Genomic DNA, 22291 nt, shown 5'->3' on the forward strand with positions numbered 1-22291 from the left:
ACTGATGAGATCATTATCCTCATGACTTAATCACATCAACTGAGCATTAATATGTGAGCTCTTCAGAGGACATTTCTAACAATAACAGTCTTATTTTAGTTTAATGACCTCTTAAAAGACCCCCCTCCAAATATAGTCATATTCTGAGATGCTAGGATCTATGCTTCGACATAGGGGTGTTAGAGGGATCTGTACCATCATACTACTGTCTAGAGAGTCAACCCTTGCGCATAGGGTGACCCAACATCCCGGGTTTTCCAGGATAGCTTGGCATTTACCTGTTGTTTTGGTTTAATTATTTACAGCATTCTTTCTCCTCTTAAAAGTGCACAGGTCTTAACTAGGCGTGGTGACACACACTTGCAATCCCAGCATTTGAAAGGCTGAGACAGAAGGATCACGGTTCACGGACAGCCTCAGCTACTTATTGAGGCCCTTTGCAACTCAGTGAGACCCTGTTTCAAAATAAAGAATAAAAACTAGGACTGGGGGTGTAGCTCGGAGGTAGAATGCCCCTGGGTTCCATCCTCAGTACCACACACACACAAAAGTGCACAGGTCTGAATGGTGCTTTGTGCATTTGTCCTGCATCTATAGGAAACCTTTACTAACAGCTCAGAGTGACACATGCTGAGAAGATCCTGCATCTGGACAATGATTCCCCATCCTGACTCAGCCACTAATTTGGGGAGGGAGTCTTTGGACGAGTCTCTCCACTTCTCTGGGCTTCCTCTGGGAAGGAATGAGGGGCTGGAATGGAAGCCATCCCTTGACTCACTGGGTCATTCATTCATTTGACCTTGTCTCTCTGAGCTTCCTACTCCGTCCAGTGAGAGTGGCATTATTTCAGATTGTTCCTTCTTGAGAAACCCGTGAGTGGAGAACCAAAAGTGTTGGATGAAAGAGGCCGGGCGTGGTGGCGCACGCTTGTAATCCCCGCGCTTGGGAGGCAGAGACAGGAGGATCGCGCAGGTTCGAAGCCAGCCACGCGCGCTGGCTTAGGAGACCCTGTTTCCAAATAAAAATGTAAAAATAGGTCTGGGAGTGTAGCCCGGAGGTAGAAGGGCTTCCAGGAACCCCAGTACCACAAAAAAAAGAAAGATAAACGTGGCTGGAGGAATTTAGTGGAAACTCAACCCCGTTGAGGAAAGACAGGACAGGTTGGGAGAGGCCAGTTTCTTCTTCTATCCCTGGGGACTGGAGTGCTGTGTAGAGATAAATTATTTTTTCTGGTCCTCTTAAGTGCTTATGAATTATTTTGAATCATAATGCTCTTCCAACCCCCACTTCTGGGAACAGCAAACCTCTCTGCAACTGTTGTGTTTTTTTCAATGACACCAGTGCCAAGTTGCTCACCCTGACAACTTAAAAAGTATTGTGCTTAAAATATTTCCACTTCGGCGCATATGGCACAGAAAAACAGACAGTAATCCCACCATCCCTTTAAAACTATTTGGCCATGAAGGAAGGAAACTTACAGACCATGACAGTGCGTTTGTTCTCTTAATATATTTTAGGTGGTACAGAATTTTGCTAGGGGAATGTTTAAAAATGGAACAAAAAAATCTCCATAGTTAATGTATCTTTAGTGATGGCACATATCTCTTTGGGTGAGGTGAATTTCTAACTTTAAATATGAACTTATCATTTGCGGCCAGCCCCTGCAACTTAGTGAGACCCTGTTTCAAAATAAAAAATAAAATAGAGCCAGGAGCATAGCTCAGAGGTAGAATGCCTCTGAGTTCAATCCACAGTATCACAAAAAATACATAAATAAATATAAAATTATCTACCTCCCCAGAAACTGGCTTGGTGTTTGTGTCATTATGGGGAATGAAAAATCAGAACAAGAATCAGTTTTGACATTGTTAAAGTTAAAAATAGTATATCCCATTGCAACCGATAACTTTGCCATCAGGTTTTTTAATGTTCTGGAAGAAAATTAGCAAAAATCAACAAAACAGGGTTGGGAATGGAGACTAAAGAGAAGAGCCTTCTTAAAACTTCTAGACAGATTGTTTTTCTTTTCACTGAGATGAATTCACATGAAGGACATGGGGTAGGGCTACATAGAGAATTATATGTTAAATCACGAGTATATGGCACTTTTAGAGTGTCTGTCAGTGTAGGGACCAAGGGAAAGTCTCCTGCTTCCTCTGAAGGTTGGAGTCTTTAACTCTGCAGAAATAAACCATCAATAAATAGATTAACAGGAGAATAAGTATACAAATTTTCCAGTGGGACCAGGCGTGGTGGCATATGCTTGTAATCCCAGCATTTGGGAGGCTGAGACAGGAGAATCTAGGTTCACGGCCAGCCTCAGCTACTTAGTGAGGCCCTTTGCAACTCAGGGAGACCCTGTTTCAAAATAAAGAATAAAAAATAGGCCTGGGGGTGTAGTTTGGAGGTAGAATGCCCCTAGGTTCCATCCCCAGTACCACAAAAAAATAATAAATTGCCAGGGGGCACATGTGCATGGTGGGGGGGGATAGACAATATGAAACTCAAAGAAAGGCCATATGGTTGAGCTATCAATGCTATTTGTGTTAGTCAGTTTTCTGTCACTGCAACAAAATATCTCAGATAATCAACTTCTTAGAAGAAAGGTAATTGGGTCTGGAGACTCACATCTATATCCCTAGTACTTTGGGATGCCAAGATCAAAGTTCTAGGACAGCCTCAGCAATGTAGCAAGACTGTCGGAAACCTAATGAGACCATTTCAGACAAAAATTTTAAAGGGCTGGGGAGTATGACTCAGAGGAATAATGTCCCTGAGTTCAATTCTTAGTACAGAGAGAGAGAGAGAGAGAGAGAGAGAGAGAGAGAGAGAGAAGGAGAGGGAGGGGGAGGAGGAGGAGAGGAAGGAGGGGAGGAGGAGGAGGAGGAGGAGGAGGAGGAGGAGGAGGAGGAGGAGGAGGGGGAGGAGGAGGAGGAGGAGGAGAGGAAGGAGGAGGAAGAAGAAGAGGAGGCTTATCTTGGCTTACAGTTTCAGAGATTTCTGTCCGTGGTCACTTGACCTTGTTACTTTGGGCATGTGGTAAGGAAGGCCTGTTCACCTTGTGGTAGCCAGGAAGCAAAGATAAAGAGAAAGAGGAGGGGGTTAGGACTTCATTATCCCCTCGAGCACATGACCCCAATGATCTAACTTTCTTCCACTAGGCTCCATCTACTCAAGGTTCTACCCAATAGCACCTCGGGCTGGTGGCCAAGTCTTTAACAGGTGAACTTTTGGGGAACACTCCACTCTTTATAAGGGAGAGTGAAAGAGGGACAGTAGGCACTTTTGAGGTGTAGTTAATGATTTTAGGGGAAATGAATGAGCCCAGCAAAGAGACAATGGTACGGGATAGAGTTCCTCTGGGATACGTGTGATGTTTGCTTTCCAGTCTCTTCTCTGGTGCTTAATCTTTTCTAATTAATGAGATTTCTTAACAATTGCATTTTTTTTCTGGGAAGGGAACATCTCTCAGTCAGATAAGGGAACTTTAGAGGAAGCCTTCCCCTGCACTGTTGGAGACAAAGATGATCAAAAGACAGAAGACAGGGGAAGGTCAGAGAGACCTTGGTTCTGAGACTATTTCCCCAGCTCAGCATGTCCAGGCAATGCACTTTGGGGTGTTGTTTTCTGAGCCTCAATATCGGCTTGTCCCTGCAAGGCAAGGATTAGAGGAGAAAGAAGATAAAATGTGTACATTGGATACAAACTCTCACCTGCACTAAAATTGTGCAATATAGATCCTGCTTCGGGCGCTCGTCACTGGGCTCTTTTAGGTCTGCAGTTGAATTCTCTCTCAAAGTATTAAGATAATTACTCAGTCCCTGCTGCCTTCTGCTATTGGTCCAGAGATGTGAGACAGGAGGATCGTGGTTCGCGGACAGCCTCAGCTACTTAGTGAAGCCGTTTGCAACTCAGGGAGACCCTGTTTCAAAATAATGAATAAAAAAATAGGGATGGGGGTGTAGCTTGGAGGTAGAATGCCTCTGGGTTCCATATCCAGTACCAAAAAGAAAATTATATTATTGCCAGGCGTGGTGGCTCACGCTTGTAATCCCAGCATTCGGGAGGCTGAGACCGGAGGATCCCGGTTCGCGGACAGCCTCAGCTACTTAGTGAGGCCCTCTGCAACACAGTGAGACCTGGTTTCAAAATAAAGAATAAAAAATAGGGCAGGGGGTGTAGCTCAGAGGTCGAATGCCCCTGGGTTCCATCTCCAGACCTGAAAAAAAGAGAAAGTTATATTATTAGACTAAAATCACCAGCCTTCAATTTACTGAGCTAATTGGGTTTCTGTTCTGGTTAAAAAGCAGTGGTGAAGAGGTAGGGGGCTTAAAATTTAAAATACTATTAGTACTAGTAGTCATGCTGGGGATAGAACCCAAGAGTATTTTATCTCCAAGCTATATCCTTACCCCCCCCCCCTTTTATTTTGAAACAGGTTCTCACTAAATTGCTGACCCCGAGGCTGACCTTGAACCTGCAATCCTGTCTCAGCTTCCCAACTACTTGGATTACAACGGTGCACTACCACACCTGGCTGGTTGGGGCTTACTGCCTCAGCCGCCTATCCTGATTCCCCAAAGCCCAGAGTCCAGAAAGGTCTAGGAGACACGACCTGTATACAGATGCCTCCACCACTGAGCTTTCTTTGCACAAGAAGATGTTCAAGGGCAGGAATAATGATTCCCAGAGCCGTCAGCCCTAGTTAGATTATATTTTCTAATATCAAAGATAGGTCTCTTTGTGGCTACCCAAGTTACCACGTTCTACCCAGAGGGAAAGATACAGAGAGCCCTGGCCGCCATCCCAGTCTGCCTGACCCTATTAGCCTCATAATCATATTGCATATTTGTTATTTTGGTTTTCAAAGCTCTTGCTTCTCATTAATTGGTTAACAGGGGTTTCATTCTTTAACAGTAGTTACTTTAGAGGGTGCTGTGGAGGTGTGGGTGTGCTGTGGCGCTCTGCCTTGGTGCTCAGCCTCTCATGTGTTCAGCGAAAGGGCTTTGGGAAGTGGTTGGATCCCAGGGGCTCCGACTCCATCAGAGGATTGACCCATTGATGGCTGAATGGTCTACTGGGAGGTGGCACTGGCTGGAAGAGAAGGTCACTGGGTGTGTGATCTGGAAGAGTTCATTCTTTTTCTAGTCTCTTCTCTCTCTGCCCCTCTCTCCCATCCCTCCTCCTCCTCCTCTTCTTCTTTTTCTTTTTTTTCCTTCTTTTTCTTTCTCTTCCTCCTCCTCCTCCTCCTACTCCTTCTTCTTCTTCTTCTTCTTCTTCTTCTTCTTCTTCTTCTTCTTCTTCTTCTTCTTCTTCTTCTTCTTCTTTTCTCTCTCTCCTTCCTGGCTGTCATGAGCTCAGAAACGTTCTCTCTCCATTTCTTTCCAGCATGTCTCTGCCTCGGAGCCCACCCACCCACCAAGGCTGAATCCTCTGAGACCATGAACCAAAACAATTCTCTCCTCTAAGTTGACCTTGTCAGGTATTTTGGTCCCAGTGACTAAAGCTGACCAGCACAGGACGGGGGGCCGAGTCTCAAACATGTCTTTGCAGGGCTTTTATATTTGAGACTTAATTGGAACAAATACACCTAGCTCGCCACCTTTGGCTGCCTCTGGCCCCACGGGTCACTTTGACTTGGTCACTCCCACACTCCTCACTTTTGTTTTCCAGAGTGTATAGGTCTTTGAATGCAAATGATAGAAACTCACTTTATTTAATTTAATTCCAAGGAACTTGTTAGCAGGACATAAAACTGATAAGAAAGCAGAACAAGACAGACATGGTGGTGCATGCTTGTAATCCCAGTCACACACACACACACACACACACACACACACACGCACACACGCACACACGCACACACGCACACACGCACACACACTGCTTTAATGGGAGCAACAGAACAGGATTCCAGCTCTTCACTCTTGGGTACCAGCCACCAACCCGCTCCACCCCCTCCAGGTGTCAGCTGCGTCCCAGTGCCAGGGAGTCAGGCCTGGGGGTGCCAAGGAAGTGATCCCCACAAGATGCATGTGGCAATTAAGCCATCAGCCACCCCAGAAGCCTGCTTGCCTTCGTGTTCCTTTCCAACAGAAAATGAATCAAATTGCAAGGGAGGCTCCCAAGCTGTGCGCTCTGAGCTGTGCCACAAAGAGGCAATTTCTCTGAAGAGCCAGTTGCCGGTGTTAGCAGAGCAAAGCCTGTGATGCCCAGGACAGTCCACCTCAGAGCCTGGACTCCTTGGCAATGCCTCATCTCGTGATGACTTGTCCTGAAGATAGAGATGTTTCCTTCCTCTTTCACCCTTATGGCCCCACTTGGCCCCCTGGTGAGCCCAGTGGATCCTGGGGCCTCCTTCCCGGGGCCATCCTCCCTATGGGACCACAGCCTACGTGTGAACTCCCCTTGGAGGGGTGTGGAAGGAGCACGGACCACAGGCTGGGAAGCCAGGCACAGAGCAGCAAGATCCCTCTTGGTGAGGAATATTGCTGGGGATGGAAGAAGAGGGGAGGAACCATTAGCAACAGGCTGGGGTCAGTGATCTCTGTACCACTAAGTTCCAAATCCACGGAATATGAGAATTCTCAACTTAAATCTGGCCTTCCACTTGATTACAGAGATTTAGGCATAGAACACTATACTTAATAGTTTATTAAGGCTGGGCGTGGTGGCGCATGCTTGTAACCCCAGTACTTGGGAGGCTGAGATAGGAGGATCCCGGTTTGCAGCCAGCCTCAGAAGCTTAGTGCGCCCTCTACAACTTAGTGAGAACTTGTTTCAAAATAAAGAATAAAAAATAGGGCTGGAGGCATAACTCAGAGGTAGAATGCCCCTGGGTTTAATCCCTGGTACTGCAAAAAAAGTTTATTAAGTTAAGTATATAAATATATAATATAAATATATGATTAAACATATAATACAAATATATCTAAAAATAGAAATATAAATAAGTATAAATACCTGGGTTTATAACTCTGTGTGTGTGTGTGTGTGTGTGTGTGTGTGTGTGTGCGCACACACATGCTTTATAGGAGATTAAACCCAGGGCTGTGTCTTCAGCCCATTTCCTTTTTAGTTTTTTGGGGTTTTTTGTTGTTTTTGTTTTTGTTTTTGGTGGTACTGGGGTTCCTGGAAACCCTTCTACCTCCACGCTATACTCCCAGACCTATCTTTTTTTTATATTTTTATTTGCAAACAGGGTCTCTTAAGCCAGTGCAGCTGGCTTCAAACCTGCAAAATCCTCCTGTCTCCGCCTCCCAAGTGCAGGGATTACACGTGTGTGCCACCACGCCCGGCTCCTTTTTAGTTTTGAAACGCGGTCTCACTAGGTTGCCGAGAGTCTTACTGCATCGCTGAGACGGTCCTTGAACCTGCGCTCCTCCTGTCTCAGCCTCCCAAGTACTGGGATTACAGGTGTGCGCTACCACGTCCATTTTATACCTTTAAATATTTAGATGAATGGCTTGAGGGCCTCCATCTGTGTCCCTTCCCTCAGCCCCCCAATGTTGGGGGTGGTCTGCTGTCCAGGGAGGGGCAACAGCAGCCGGCGAGTCCCTGTGGCCGTCCCCCTCAGTTCCTGTGATCAGAGGCGTTTCGGGTCTGGCTGGTTAACTAAAATGGGTCCCAATTTCACCAGCCACCAGCTCGTGGTTAAGCTTTCAATGCCCTAGAATATTTGCTCATTTATTTTTCATAAGCATGTTCCTCTAACCCCAGAATCCCGTCTGAATTACACTGTGCACCTCATTCATTGACTTCGAATTTCCTGTGCATGCATAAGGACACGAAGACGCCAGCACGGCCACGCCTTTAACAATGGGAGAGCAGACAAATGGAAAGGCCTCATGTCAAAGAGCAAAGAATAAAAATGAAGGCAGCGAGCTCTCCGGGGAGGAGCGACCGCGGGCGTTTTCAGAAAGGGCGCACTGCCGCGGAAGCCTGGGGATCTCAGGAGAGCCCCTTGCTATAGCTTTGTTCCATTTTGACTCACAAAGGGCTTAAAAGATTACATCGACTAGCCGGGCGTGGTGGCGCATGCTTGTAATCCCCGCGCTTGGGAGGCAGAGACAGGAGGATCGCGCAGGTTCGAAGCCAGCCGCGCGCGCTGGCTTAGGAGACCCTGTTTCCAAATAAAAAAATGTAAAAATAGGTCTGGGAGTGTAGCCCGGAGGTAGAAGGGCTTCCAGGAACCCCAGTACCACCCCCCCCCAAAAAAAAGATTACATCGACTAATTAATATGGTGATTATAAAATCACCCCAGCTGAAAGTACTGATGACCCATGGCTGCAGGGTAAGATTCCAAAGGCAGCATTACAGAAGCAGGGGGCTCCCCAGAGTAAGCTGCGCCAGGACCGCCGGTCTGCAAGACCCTGTCACTCGGGGCCTGGTCCCTGGGCGGCCCCATTGGTACCCACCCCCGGGAGCTGGTTAGTGCAGACTCTCAGGCCTCAGCCCAGACCCGCCGACTCGGGCTCTGCGTTTCGCAGGATCCTCTTTCTCCGCTTCCTGGCTGCCGTGAGCTCAGCAACTTTCCCCTGCTGTTTTCCTTCCACCTTGATGTTTCTGCCTTGGAGCCCACCCACCAAGGTGGGATCTTCCAAAACCAGGATCCGAAACAATTCTTCCTTTAGAAGAACTACTGTCAGAGCCAGGTGTGGTGGCACAGGCTTGTAATCCCAGTCCTTGAGAGGTGGAGGCAGGAGGATCACAGGTTCGAGGCCAGCCTCAACAACTTAGAAGGCTGTTGTTGGCCCCTTACCATGCTTGTTTTTCAGCTCTCGTGGCTTTGGGCGGTCTATTGGTCAAGGTGCTGCAGAGAAACAGAGCCAAGAGAATGCATACCTACACAGAAAAAGACGCATGAGAAGGAACGGGTGTGTGTAATGATGGAGACCGACAAGTTCCAGGGTCTGCAGATCAGCGAGCTGGAGACCTGGAAGAGTGGGAAGTAGGGTCCTAGGCCAAGTATTTTATTTTATTTATTTGGTACTGGGGATTGAACTCAGGGGCATTCTACCTCCGAGATACACCCCAGCCTTACTTTATTTTTATTTTGAAATAGGATCTCTCTAGGTTAATGTAATGTTGAAATTGAGCTGGGGAGTCGCGAAGGAGGTAAACACCAGCCGAGTTATCAAAAACAGCTGCTTTAATCAAACCCGGCCCCTTCGGACAATGTCAGTGGACCGTGAGGGAAGGAACTGACGAGCCACGCAGTCTGCAGTCTCGTGGCAGAGCAGAAGTGCCCATGCTTAAAGCAGGGGCTTGGGGTGGGGCTAGCAGTGTGGGAATGCCCATTCTCTCACTACTTTCAGAGTTTCACGATGCCTGGAGTCTCGTGGCATCTCCGCTCTGGCTTCCAGGGTTCCACCTCCTGTCCCCACTGCGGGGTCCCATGGGGGAAGGGAGGGACCCGACCTATCATCCCAGCCTTTTGGTGATATCGAGTGACGACCAAGTCCGTAGTGACTTCCTGCTGACAGGGGGCGTCGTAGGGGCTTGGCCAGGAGAGGTCTAGTCCTTTGGAAGTGGGCAGGTGGGAGTATGGCTACATCGAGAGTCAGAGATAACCCTGGACAGCTTGGTAATGCGCGTTCGAATAAACTTTAACAGACAAGGAACTATTAAAAGAAAAGGCAAATGATGGGAATGGGTCCTGGAAAATGAAGGAGCCCAGCAGCTACTGGCCCTTGAAACCCTTTCAGATATGAGGTAGATTGTCGCTATAGTGTTTTTAGATTTTTGCTTAACCCGGTCAGAGTTTAGACGTTTTCCTCTGTTAGACCAGATTTATTAATATAATAGCAGCAGTATTTCCTGAGAAAGAGCCGTACACCACCCTCTTCAGCAGTTTTCTTCATTAGATCAGATTCATTAATGTAATAGCTGTATTTTCCCTGAGAGAGACACACGCCACACTTTTCAGCAGGGAGTGGGTTTGGGTCAGTCTGGTCAAATGGAAAACACGCTATTGGGTCAGGAGCATCAGTAATGGATTTTAGAGAGTTTAATACTATGGATGTCTGGCATCCAGAGAGGGAGAGCACCATTCTATGTAAACAAGTGGACCTGCAGAAATAAAAGCATTAAAAAGAATTATGCTGACAAAATTAGGCTTAGTGGGTCCCAACACTGTACAGGAGAATTTATCATGAGGTTGTTGTAACGGAGCCCTTTTTAACCGAGTAAGGTGATGCCATTTGGGGTCCCCTAGCAGTTTGGCTGCAGTAGGTGTGGTGAGGATCACTGTAAAGGGCCCAGTCCACCGTGGTTGGAGACGTTTTGGTTGAAGCGACTTGAGGAGGACTTGATCCCCTGGCTTAAGGGCCTTGACTGCCAGGTGTGGAGCTGCTTCTCCAGTCCCAGGTTGGGGAAGATACTGGTCAGCATATTCCCTGAGAAGGTGCCTGAGAAAAGACAAGTAAGGGAGATAGGAAGCCAAAGGAGGGGGGTCTGAAGGGAGAGTGGGGTTCAGCACAAAAGGGCGACCGTACAGCAATTCAAAGGGGCTCATGAAGGTGAGGCTTTGAGGTGTGGCTCTTACATGGGCTAGAGCCAGTGGTAGGAGTTCCAGCCACAATATCCGCAACTCCAGGGAGAGTACTGTTAGATGGCTTTAAAGAATCCCATTTGCTGGGCATGGTGGTACACGCTTGTAATCCCCGCGCTTGGGAGGCTGAGACAGGAGGATTGTGCAAGTTCAAAGCCAGCCCTAGCTACTTAGCGAGGCCCTGTTTCCAAATAAAGTATAAAATAGGTCTGGGAGTATAGCCCAGTGGTAGAAAGCCCCTGGGTTCCACCCTAGGTAACACTAAAAAAAATAAAAATAAAAAAAAGAAAGAATCCCATTCATTTTTTTCTACCTTTCCTGATGACTGTGGTCGATATGGGATGTGGAGCTTCCAAGAAATGTCAAGGGCCTGTGCCACCTGTTGAGTAACCTTAGAAATAAAAGCTGGTCCATTTTCAGACTGTAAGAAATTGGGGAGTCCAAACTGAGGGATGATGTCTGATCATAGAGCATTGGCCACCATGCTGGCTGTCTCATCCTTTGAGGGAAAAGCCTCTACCCAACCGGTTAGGGTGTCTACCATGGAAAGTAGATATTTTAGTTTTTTGTGAGAAGGCATATGAGTGAAGTCAATTTGCCATTCCTGTCCTGGCTAGTGCCGGGTGGGTAGAAAAAGAGGGGCGAAGGCCTCCTTGGGGAGAAACAGCAGCACAAGTAGAATAGGAGGCACTGACTTTACTAATCAGCTGTTGCAGGAGAGAAGAAAAATCAAGGGGTTTAGGAGATGTTTAAGTGCCATAGGTCCCATGTGTAGGGAATTATGTATTAAGCTAATGACCTCTTCAGCCTGGGCCTCAGGTAGGACAATTCTGTTTTGTAAAAGAGGTCCTGTAGTACATGGTGATTGGCTTACTCACTACCTTGAGAGTTACCCTGGGCTGGCAAAGATGATCCAGGTTGAAGAATCCAGGAGCCATCAGTCTTCGGCCAGGCTGAGTAGGGCCAGGGGCGGGGCCTGGTCTGGAAGGGTGGGCCCCCTGTGTTTAAGCACCCGGGGCTCACCGTTTTTCCAAGAGCACTGTTCCAGTGGCCCTCCTGGCTGCACGCCAGCCATGGTCTGATTTGCGGGTGTGGACTTGACGCACCTGAGGCAGGCTCCTGGAGGTAGTTGTTGTTGCTGTCCTCCACCCCTAGGTGGCGCTCCAGAGGGCTGAGCCTCCACCGTGGGCCTCAGGGCAGCTACCAAGGCTCAAGCTTGCAAATCTGCCTTTTGGTAAAGTTGGAGTATACACTCCATTTTCATCTATTCCTCTCTGGAAGTAAAGACTTTAAATGCCATGAGCTGCTTCTTCAGACCAAATCTAAGATAGGGGTTTGAGGACCATCCTCAGCCTTTTTAATTTTTTTCCGAATATCAGGGGCTAATCGCTCAATGAAGTGGGTTGCCAACACCACATATCCTGCCTTAGTAGATGGATCTAAGCAGGTAGAGAGGGTAAAAGCCTCCTGCGTTGGTCCCTTACGGGAGGATGGCGAGGGGGGGGAGGAATGGGTTAGAGTGGGAGGCTGTCCTAGGATAGGTTGGTGTCCAGGGCGGTGAGAAGAGATCCGTGGATCAGGGTTCTCAGAAAGTGGTGCCTGCAACCCAGCAGGGTCAAACGCTGGCATCCACGTGCCGCCACAAAATGGCGGCTGTGCCTGTGACTCAGCAAAATCACTGGCTAGCGACCCTGCCTGTAATTCAGCAAGACCACCAAATGGTGTCTGCACGCTGCCGTGAGGTGACCAAGATGGTGACTGCATAACGTCACACGGTCGCGACTGTGTAATGTCACAAGAAGATGGCGACTGTGACATCACAAGGTAGTGACTACGTGCCATCACAAAATGGCGGCTGACCGGAAAATGGTGGCTGAGGGGGGAGAGCAGTCAGAGGGACAGAAGTACAGGAGAAAGAAAGCCTGGACATAAAGGACTTCCAACCATGTACCAGACCATTTACAAAAGTTGCTGAGATCAGTCAGGGTAATTCTGGCTTCTCATGTCTGGTTGGTGGGCAAGAACGAAGAACAGGAAAATGACGACCCCATTTTCCTGATCAATTCTTCGGAAATGGGGGTTAAGAGATCGGGAAAGACATCTCAATCCCTTCTCAAAACCGGAGGACAGCCTGGTTGTCCAGGGGGAGGTCCCAGTGGACTGGAGAACAATGGGTCACCAAGCACTTGGATTTTAGATCCCAGTGGACCAGCAGAGGACCCAAGTCTGAAAAGGAGTCAAGAAGCCAAACCTGCTGACCAGAGGAAGGGGAGAGGGCTTACTCAGTCTGAAAGACCTCTGTGGGATGCAGGATTACAGAGCCAGATCGGTGCTGGCGGGCCCAAGCAGCGGCAAGGCCCACGCAGCTGGTGGGTGCGCGCCGCCCAGTGAGCCTAGTGATGGCAGTGGGCCCGAGCGGTGGGTGGTGGCCGGAGCAGCCGTGGGGCGCACACCACCCAGTGAGCACAGCTTGCAGGCAAGTGGTTGGTGGGTGCACTCCGCTCAACGAACCAGGCACAGGTCAGAGTCCAGGGCTCAAAAAAGAGGGGAAAAAAAGGGAAAAATACAAAAATCCTCCCTGATTTTGTGCACCAAATATAATGTTGAAATTGAGCTGGGGAGTCACGAAGGAGGTAAACACCAGCCGAGTTATAAAAAAACAAAGCTGCTTTAAACAAACCCGGCCCCTATGGACGATGTCTATGGACCATGGGGGAAGGAAATTGTGAGCCGCACGGTCTGCAGAGTCTCACAGCTGAGCAGAAATGCCGATATTTATAGTGAGGGGTTGGGGTGGGGCTAGCAGCGTGGGAATGCTGATTTTCTCAAGATATCCAGAGTCTCAGGATGCCTGAAGTCTTCCTCGCGAGGCCTCGAGTTTTGCCTCATCTCCGCTCTGGCTTCTGGGGTTTCGCCTCCTGTCCCCACTGCAGGGTCCCATGGGGGAAGGGAGGGACCCGACCTATCAGTTAATAAGAGTCTTACTAAGTTGCTGAGACTAGCTTATCAGACCTGGGACTCCCCTGTCTCAGCCTCCCAAGTACTGGGATTACAGGCATGCACCACCATGCGTGGCTACTCAGTCTATGAATTGGAATGTTAAGCTAGCTCCTTTAAAAATACCCTCAGAGAAACACCCAGAATAACATTTGACCCAAATGTCTGGACATCATGTGGTCTAGTCAAAAGAATGCATTAAGTTAACTCTCATAGACCATTAAAAACAAGGTAGTCATTGGCTGGAAATTGCTCTTTCAATTTTCCTTTATTATGCCACCCCATCTGTCTTCATCCCACGTCTAGCCCTACTGCCCGAGATCCTTCCCCTGCCCCCAGAAGCCAGGTGGAGTCCTTGTGAGCGATGGGGACTGAAGGGCTGCCCAAGAGGCTCTTTGAGTGTGTCCACACAACCAAAAAATTAGGCTGAGCCCACACTGTCCACCGCAGGAACTGTTCCCTCCATCTTCACATCCTTTCTTGTCACGAGAGCCTTGCTGTAACAACCAAACTCACTCTCCAATCCTCTGGCAACTTGTAACAGCAAAGGAAACCATCGAAGCAGCCACAACCTGACCCAAACATTCATGTATCCTCACGAGAATTTTTTTTTTTTTGGTGGTACTGGGGTTCCTGGAAGCCCTTCTACCTCCGGGCTACACTCCCAGACCTATTTTTACATTTTTATTTGGAAACAGGGTCTCCTAAGCCAGCGTGCACAACTGGTTTCGAACCTGCGCGATCCTCCTGTCTCTGCCTCCCAAGCGCGGGGATTACAGGCGTGCGCCACCACGCCCAGCAGCATGAGAACATTTTAAGAGACACCCTTGAGTTTTAGCTCTGTCCACTTGACTTGGAACAATGAAGAATGTGTGTGTGTGTGTGTGTGTGTGTGTGTGTGTGTGTGTGCGCGCGCGTGTGTGTCTCTGGTGATTGAATCCGGAGGCATTCCACCTCTGAGCTACAGCCCAATTTTATTTTTTACTCTGAGTTATATTGATAAAATAAATAAAATCCCTGCCCCTTTTATTTTCTACTTTGAAACGGGGTCTCACTAAGTTGCTGAGGCTGGCCTCAAACCTGTGACCCTCCTGTCTCCTAAGTACTGGGATCGCAGGCACGTGCCACTGTGCCCATTCCTGACGCGCGCCTCCTTTGACTAGTTGTGTCTTCCTTTCTACTTCATCATTTCTAAGTGGGGATACCCATCAATACAGGTTGCAGATGAATGGATATATTCATCTGAAGCCTCCATCCCAGTACCAAGCACTTAATAAATGCGCAGTAAGTATGTGCTACCGGCTCTCCCTCCCCAGTGGGTTCAAAGCCGTGCATTAAGGAGAAAGCATGGGCTTCCACTTGCCAGGCACAATCACGGAGGGAGGCTCATCACGAGGACTGAAACCTCCTCAAGTCTCTCCTCCAGAAGAGACCAGTGGCAGGTAGCATGCTGGTGTCCCTTGAGCAAACTAATATTCTGGCTGCCGCTTGTCCTGGGCGGCCATGCAGGTGCCTCCAAGGACTACAGAACCCTGAGTGAGCTCTGCACGGAGAGCTGTGGCTTCCCTGGACCCGGCGGGGGAGCAGGGGCTTCGCAAACCTTGGTGCTGTGGACAGGGAGGGAGCAAAACCTTTTGCCACTGTCAAACGCCTTCTGGAGCCGGGCGTGGTGGCGCACGCTTGTAATCCCAGCGCTTGGGAGGCAGAGACAGGAGGATCGCGCAGGTTCGAAGTCAGCCTCGCTGGCTTAAGAGACCCTGTTTCCAAATAAATAAATATAAAATAGGTCTGGGAGTGTAGCCCAGAAAAGGGTTTCCAGGAATCCCAGTACCACAAAAACAAACAAACAAAAAAAAACAAACAAAAAAAAAAAACACCTTCTGGAGCATTTGACTTTTAAAACTGTCTGCTCGGCACAGCTCTTGGTTATGTCGGCTCCCAGTGGATGGCGTGAGAATCCTCTAGCAAACAAGCCTCAAGGGCCTGCCTTCCTCCTCCAGCCATCCCCACTGGGAACAGAGCACCCTGGAAGGAGCGGAGGAGCCTCTGGGGAGCTGTGATTTTTGCCTCCACCTGGGTGGCAGCCGGAGCAAACCCTGTGCACCAATACCCTGGAGCTCTATGCCTAAGATGTGTGCATTTCAACCACCACACCATGCCAGGCACGTGCTACCACTGGCTGCTGCATAGGGAGCCCTCTTAGGCAGCTCCTGTATGAGTCCCGATGAGAGCTGGTGATGGAGCTGACTAGTTAACTTTTGTATATAACCTGTTTGTTTATTGGTACTGGAGGTTAAACCCAGGGGCAGTCTATGGTCGAGCTGTGCCCCCAGCCCAGCCCTTTTTTATTTTTTTATTTTGAGATAGGGTCTGGCTAAGTTGCTGAGGGTGTCACTAAGTTGCTGAGGCTGACGCTGGAACCCGGGAGCCTCCTGTTTCAGCCTCCCAAGTCCTGGGATTACAGGCGGGCACCGCCCCACCTGGCATTGTATAGAGTTGAAATACATGTAGATAGAAACGCCAACAGCACTTGGCGTTCGAATGGATTGGAGGTTAAGAAGAGGTGGGCACGGCCTGGGCACACGTTTTCAGTTGTGACGTGAACCAGCTAAAGACAATATCCACCGGGGAAAGGAAAATCGGCAGTTCTGTGACTCAGGGACCTGAGTTACATTTGGACAGTAAAGCAGAGCGCTTTCTTTACTGGAGTGTGCAAAACCTGCTTCAGTGGGAGTCCGACCCCACCCTCGTCTCATGGATGAAGAATTAAAACACGGTGGCTTGTGCTACTTTGCAAATTAATCTTGTTCTGTATGAGGGTGCCGTATCTCCAGAATGAGAACAGAGCTTTCACGAGGACCCTGTTGTTTGTTTGTTTGTTTGTTTGTTTGTTTGTTTGTTTTTTGGTGGTACTGGACTGGGGTTCCTGGAAGCCCTTCTACCTCCGGGCTACGCTCCCAGACCTATTTTTATACTTTTTAATTTGGAAACAGGGTCTCTTAAACCAGCGCGGCTGGCTTCGAACCTGCGCGATCCTCCTGTCTCCGCCTCCCAAGCGCGGGGATTACAAGCGTGCGCCACCGCGCCCGGCCTTCTTTGGCGTGTTTGATCTTTGTTTTGGTGCTGGGGTTGAACCCAGGTGGCATACTATCTCCAAGCTACACCCCAGCCCTTTTTGTTTTTTATTTTTGAAACTGAATCTGGATAAGTCACTGAGGGTCTCACTAAGTTGCTGAGGCTGGCCTCCGACCTGCCATCCTCCTGTCTCAGTCTCCCAAGTCCTAGGATTACAGGCGTGTGCCGCCACACCCAGCAGGGCTTTGGCTTCTGCCTTCAGTTGAAAGCCAGCGTCAAGGTTAACAGCGGAGAGGGCTAAGCTCAGCGCTTCGCTGACAGTCTGTTCCAGCAGACACTGAACACTGTTCTCTACACACTTGAGTCAACCCGACCAAATTACTTCCAGAAGGGCTGTGGGATCGCAGCCTACAGCAGCGCTGATGAGTTCAGAATTGGAAATCATTAGGTCTCTGCAACAGCCACTTAAGCATTTGCTGTTAGAGATCCTTTGCCCCAGACACAAATGGCGGGTTATAAATTATTTATGGACCCAATTAGAGGCATCCTTGGAGTGGCCTGGCTGGTTGCCATAGCACTGATATGTCTAAAGTTTTCATCTTTCAGTTCAACTTTTTTCTGCTCTTGGTTACACTTTGATATCCTCATCTGCTCTCCAGAGGTCTGAAAAAATGCTCCCGACTCTTTTCGTAAATGTGCATACAACTGAACTGGAGCAGAGTCGTTGGATGTCAGCCAACCATTCCAGTTCTTCTGCCTTGTCACGCTCCCTCGGTATTAGCCAGGAGTACCAAACTCACATCACTTTGATTTTTGTGTTGTTTGTTTTGTTTTGGTACTGGGGATTGAACCCAGGAATATCCTAACTCTGAGCTACATCTCCAGCCCTATTCTATGATTTTTTTAAACCGAGTCTCACTAAATTTCTGAGGCTGGCCTTATACCTGTGATCCTCCTGTCTCTGCCTCCCAAGTACTGGAATTACAGATGTGTGGCATCATACCCAGCTTCACAATACTTTTATTTTATTTTATTTAGTGGTTCTGGGGATTGAACTCAGAGGCATTCTACCTCAAACTATACCCCCAGCCCAATTTTATTTTATTTTATTTTTTATTTGAAAACAGGGTTTCACTTGGTTGATGAGAGTCTCACTACTTGCTGAGGCTGTCCTACAATCTGCGATCCTCCTGTCTCAGCTTTCCAAGTACTAGGATTATAGGTGTGTGCCAAAATGCCCGGCTTTCACATCACTTTTATTTATTTTTATATTTACTTATTTATTTATTTATTCATTTGGTCCTGGGGATTGAACTCAGAGGCACTCTATTTCCAAGCTACACTCCCAGCCTGATTTTATTTCTTATTTGGAAACCAGGTCTCACTAGGTTGTTGAGAGCCTCGCTAAGTTGCCAAGGCTGGCTTTGAACCTGTGATCCTCCCGTCTCAGCCTCCCAAGTGCTAGAATTTCAGGCATGTAAGACCATGCCTGGCTTTCACATTCCTTTCTTGTTTTTCTCTTCTTGGTGAAATTTTTTTGTGCTTTTATTGGTACATTATAGTCTCACATCATATGTGATAAGTAAAATAAAAAATTATGCGAGTAAAATAAAAATAATGTGAGTACGGCGGAGTGTGAAAAACACGAGAGAGGTCCGGTACACATGGCATGTAAAGTTTTAATTGCACGGCTCTCCCGGGGATCAGGGCGAGGCACCGTGGGCCCGCGCGCCTGTCCAAAGCTTGAGGACGCGGGCTCTCCTTTTCAAGGTATGCATCTCGCGAGAACGCCCAATTCTCGCGGGGGTTTCGGCCCCTCCCTTGCCCTGCAGAGGTCATGTGACACAAAGTCACACGAGTGCAGTGCCCAACTTATCAATATGTAAATCATGTTGACAATGACACCCGTGCACACGTCCTTGGCGCCCCCTCCCCATTTCCCTCCTTCCCCATACAGAAGACCCGGATTGATGTTGGCATATTCACATGTAGACACATAGTCTATGGTAGTATTTCTGTTAAGGAACCTACGTCTTCCTCCACCCCATCCCTATATCTCCTCCCTGGCTCCCCCGAGGTTTCTCTCATCATCTGGAGTGTCTCTTGGTCACATCACTGTTAAAGAGATGGCACTGGAGTGTTCATGGCTCTTTCTGAATCCCTTCTCCCTGCGCATGGGGTGTGGTCTTCTTGTGGCTGAACTTTGCAAGATACCCCAGACATCTTACGATCACATCCTGCTGTGTGGTAAGCTGGCCGGGGTTTTGTTTTGTTTTTATCCAGGCTATCCTCAAAACACTGAGCGAGGCTGGTTACTCCCTTTGGTATAAATGTACCTGCTCTTCCTTGCTAAAAACCCAAGCCATCTTTCTTCAACTGGACCCTTCTTTCTCAGGGTTTCCCTATAATCCCTGCCCATTGCCCGGTTGGCTCCACCTCGAGATCCAGCTGTGTGAGGAAGGACCACATCTGTGGACCGGGCGTGAGGATGCCTCTCAGACAGCTCTCCACTGGGGGCCATTTCCTTGGGGCGGCTCTAAGGCTGCCAGCTCAGAAATCTCTCCTCGGTGTCCCACAGCTGATGGGATTTGGGGTGGAACTCATGCTCACTAAGACCACAGAGGCTGATTTCTCAGGCGGGGCAGAATGCCCAGTATTCGTTGGGTCTCTATTACTGACCTGCATGGGAAGTGCAGATTCTTTCTGGAGCGCATGGGCCAAGAGCGAAAAGTTTGGTCTGGATAACAGGAAGGCATCCTGGTCCTCGGCTGGGGTAGTCCCTGGAGCCATCGTGGGAGAGGATTCTGGTGATGGCTGCGTGGGCCATTCATGGATACTATCATCCCTTCTCTAAACTTTTTCCTTGTTTCGATGCTCCGGACTTTATCTGAGCCTGGCTGCCCTTGGCTGGTTAGCATACTCTGTAGAAACTTTGCGGAGGGTAACCAAGGCATTCAGTCCCCAGACACAGAAGCCCCCCGACGGGAGCTGCCCCCTGGGGACACCCAACCCCCAACAACATGTGCGTGCAGTATGCAGCGGTAGGAAAGCTCTCCCCACACCCCAGCGCACGACGCGGGGCCTCCTTCCAGTTCAGCGCTCCGTGAGGTTGCCCAAGGCCTTTATTACCACCGGGTTGCTACCCAAGCTGCTCCAGGCTGCCCCTTCCACTTCTCCCTGGTGTTGAGTTCCCAGCTGCAAATTCTTATCTCAGGGCCTGTTTCTGGGAAACCTAAAAGCACTGCCACTTAGGTGTGGTTGACTGGAGGCTGACTCAGACTTGTTAGAAATGGCCCTTCTCACCTTCCCGTACTCTTAGAGGGATCCCCTCGGCGTCCGTCCTGGGCGCTCCGTCGACACCGAGCTCCTTAGCATCCTACCTGCGTGGACGTGGAAAAACTTCTCAGCGCTTCAGACTCCTCATCCGTAGGAAGGAATTCAAAGCCGCTTCGTATTGTGAGTTTTTAATAAGTGAGCACGCTCTACCAGCCGTGGTGGGCGGCGAATGTGTTTGTTAAGTTAGTGAACCGGCGAGTGCGTATCAACAAGTCTTAACCTGCTCAGCCAACTCTCCTTGTGGGACTGGGATCGAAATGCTGGAGGCAAAGCCGGCATTTAAGCATTTATGATTCACTCACTTATTCCTTTATTTATTCATTTATTCACTGGACAGATATTACTTGAACAGCCTGCTTGATGAGTCACATAAGGAATACTCAACGCCTAGTCTCAAACTTAATTGGGAGATTGCATAACTTATGTTCTCAAAACTTAACACATGTCTTCCAGTGGAATGAGCGTTCGGGGTGTATCATCTCATTCATCCTTACAGCAACTCAGCGAGGTCAGGAGTGTTGTTTTTTATTTTCAGGTGAAAGTTAAGTGACTTGCTCGAGGCCTTGGGGGAAATCAGTTGAACAAGGAATCCATTTATTCAAATACTGCCCCAGGGGGCCTTTCGAGACCACACTCCAGGCTCCAGACAGACGGACGTGAAAAATTAAAGAGTATGTAATTAAGCACTGCAGGTTTGAGCCAAAGAGAACAGCAGAAAGAGTGAGAGGGGAAGGAGTCGTGTGAGGGCGGCTCCGGTGTTTGTCCCGCCTTCCTTCCCCGGCTGCGGGGGGAACCTCCCACTGGTGGTGCCCACCTCCCCAAGGTGCCCACGCTTCCCCTTCCTAAGCACCAGGAGGAACCCTGGAACCTGGATTTTTGTTTTATTTTGTTGGTTTTTTGTTTTTTTTTTTTTGGTGGTGGTACTGGGGGTGGAACCCAGAGGCTTTCTACCTCCGGGCTATACTCCCAGACCTTTTTTATATTTTATTTGGAAACAGGGTCTCACTAAGTTGCTGAGAGCCTCACTCAGTAGCTGAGGCTGGCTTCGAACCCGTGCGATCCTCCCGTCCCAGCCTCCCAAGCGTGGGGATTACACCACACCCGGCTGCTTTATTTTTAAGTGATATATATGCACCTTGTTACCTTTCCCCCAAGATTGACCTGGCATCCTAGATGTAAACTATGATCTCGAGAAAGACGCAGTAGCTCAGGACGACGGTAGAGTTGCGAAGGCCAGACGTCGAAAGCTTTCACTAAGGCCAAAAGTTAGTTTCACAGTTCAAATCATGCCCATCTTTGAAGGTGCCGCTACCAATCTCACTGTCATATACCAGCAGGGAAGAGGAGCGGGGTGGGGCCTGGGGAACGCAGGGAGACCTGTGTCCATGCTTGTTTATGTGACCTGGAGCTTCAATGATGTACAGTTACAACGTGCCAATAGAAGTGTGGATAAAGCCGGGCGTGGTGGGCACGCTTGTCATCCCAGCATTCGGGAGGCTGAGACCGGAGGATTGCGGTTCGCGGACAGCCTCAGCTACTTAGTGAGGCCCTCTGCAACTCAGTGAGACCCGGTTTCAAAATAAAGAATAAAAAATAGGGCAGGGGGTGTAGCTCAGAGGTCGAATGCCCCTGGGTTCCATCCCCAGACCTGCAAAAAAAAAAAAAAAAAAAAAAAAAGTGTGTATAGAAAAAGATGTTTCAGTGACAGGAGATGGTGGTTGGAGAATGGATGTTTGAAGTGGCCAACTTAGAAGTCACTACATAGAGGTGACCCTAGGGATAAATGCCTAAGTTGAAATGGAAAAGTCTCTGGAGCTGATTAGGTCGAGGAAGTAATGGACCCAGCGTGGGAGATGATCCATCACCACAGGGGCAGAAACATCCAGAATGAAGCGAATGCTGAAGCGAGAAGGGAGACGGGAGCCAGTCCCTTTGGGGTTGAATGATACGGATGCTGGTGAGTTGCCACCATGAGGAAGAGGGGGCCGGGGCCAAAGCAAATAATCTCAGAAGAGCAGGAATGAGGATGTGGGAATCAAGCAAACAACCAATCAGTCAATAAATGTCATCCTCCACTTGAGAGAGCTGTCAGGGAAGAGGATCCTACAGGAGGCCCCATTAAGTCCAGGGAAAGGAAGAGGCGTGCTCTGAGAAGGCGCCGAGGTCACAGGAGATGCTATTGGCTTTCCAGGCACACGAGGGCAGTTGGAGGATGAAGAACTTGTCTTCCTCCTCTCCCTTCCAGCTTCCCGGCCACAGCTTGTTCTTGTCCCTTGGTCCATGGCTTCTCACTACCCTTTGCTGAAGTCTAAAGGATGGGTGTCATCCAC

Source organism: Muscardinus avellanarius (genome assembly GCF_963383645.1).
Source record: "Muscardinus avellanarius genome assembly, chromosome: 19".
Taxonomy (NCBI): domain Eukaryota; kingdom Metazoa; phylum Chordata; class Mammalia; order Rodentia; family Gliridae; genus Muscardinus; species Muscardinus avellanarius.